Source organism: Mizuhopecten yessoensis, unplaced genomic scaffold (genome assembly GCF_002113885.1).
Source record: "Mizuhopecten yessoensis strain PY_sf001 unplaced genomic scaffold, ASM211388v2 scaffold1311, whole genome shotgun sequence".
NCBI lineage: Eukaryota > Metazoa > Mollusca > Bivalvia > Pectinida > Pectinidae > Mizuhopecten > Mizuhopecten yessoensis.
Genome location: NW_018403983.1, coordinates 712,306 through 714,149, shown reverse-complemented (window position 1 = coordinate 714,149; position 1,844 = coordinate 712,306). Strand labels below are relative to the sequence as shown.

Sequence of the window (1,844 nt, the reverse complement as noted above, 5' to 3'; positions counted from 1 at the left end):
TTTTTTTTCACTTTTCACGAATTTGGTTATTGGGTTGCACATGATAGGACAAATCCTATCAACCCAATATGTGAAAACATGAAAAAAATGTTTAAAATTCCGAAATAACTTTCTGTTACAGACCCTGGATCGTTTTTCTTTACCAAAGGTGCGTTGCGTTTCCGTTGTGTTTGCGTTCCGTTTCCGTTGCGTTTGCGTTGCGTTTGCGTTGAGTTTGCGTTGACCGTTTGTTGTGCGTTTTAACTTCAGCGTTGAATGTGCGTTGAACATGCGTTTTGCTGGTTATGTAAGAAAACGATCGATGTGCAGGTTATTTTAAGAATATGTGAGTGCTGAAAGGATTTTATATAAAAAAATAGGTATACGGATTATAAAGTTTGCAAATTAAAAACAAAATCAATATACAAATAAAATAGATAAATACAGGAAATAATCGGTCGGAAGTTTAGCAAATATTTGGGCTGCGTCGTGTGCTGATTGATAGATGCATGTCTTTACACGTACCTTAATTGGCCAGTAAAATTTTAAGTAGAAAATAATTGAGTAATTAGTTATTTGTATATTTTAAATATTTATTTTCCATACTGATATCATTCTGTTCATATGAATATATGAATCAAATAACACTAAATCTTCAAATACTTCCATCACTAATGGGCTGATGGCTTCGTAATGACACCAGGGTAGTCTGGATTGAAGATATATAATTAGTGCGTATTAACGGCGAATTTCATTTTATAAAATATTTCTAGTTTTATCTCTATGTGTTTATGGTTTTCGTTAATTGAATTGTCTATATTGTGTTTTTTGTTTACGTCCAGGTCGAATTATGTAAGTCCTGTGCTCGACACGCAATATGTATCGGGGGTGCTGCCTGTGTGGTTAGAGAGGTATAAGGCCCCTGCCAACATTGACAATAAATTGACTTTGATTACGCCGTTGAAAATCATTGAGACCTAATAATTTTACTAGTTGTGTATTCGGTATTTCTTTAAGTTGAATTAAGAGGACACATTATTATTTATTTTTAATATTTCATAAAATGGTGATGAGTATTCAAATAAGTATTTAAAATATTGAAAAGACTAACAAAGAACGTGTTAATGGTTAAAAAACGGCCAAAAAAAAAACAAAAAACAAATAAAAAATTAAATTAATTAAATAAAACAAATAAATTGATTAATTAATAAAAGGAAATAAAATAAGAAATAAAACAAATTAATCAATAAATCAATAAAATNTTGAAAATCATTGAGACCTAATAATTTTACTAGTTGTGTATTCGGTATTTCTTTAAGTTGAATTAAGAGGACACATTATTATTTATTTTTAATATTTCATAAAATGGTGATGAGTATTCAAATAAGTATTTAAAATATTGAAAAGACTAACAAAGAACGTGTTAATGGTTAAAAAACCGCCACAAAAAACAACAAAAAACAATAAATAATTAAATTGAATAAATAAAACAAATTAATTGATTAATTAATAAAAGGAAATAAAATAAGAAATAAAACAAATTAATCAATAAATCAATAAAATAAATAAAAATATTGAAATAAATCAAATGAAGATAATAACTTAAATAAAGTAACTAAAAAAATGCAGGAGGGTATAGATGGTAAATTCAGTTTACATTTGTAGGTGATGTAGAAGGGTGTAGGTGGTAAAGGAAGTACATGTATAGGTGATGTAGGAGGGTATAGGTGGTATAGGAATTAAATGTGATGTACATATGCAGGAGGGTATAGGTGGTATAAGAAGTATAGATGACGTATGAGGGTAAAGGTGGGTTAGGAAGTATAGGTGATGTAGGAGGGTATAGGTGGCGTAGGAAGTTAAGG

At 29.3% G+C, this 1,844-nt stretch overlaps 1 protein-coding gene across 3 annotated transcripts in view; it reads right to left on the bottom strand.

Annotated features, from left to right (window-relative positions):
• The window catches only part of LOC110459032 (NADPH oxidase 5-like), a 71,661-nt gene that overhangs the window by 25,614 nt on the left and 44,203 nt on the right, over window positions 1-1,844 (bottom strand). The gene's annotated exons all lie outside the window — the stretch shown is intronic.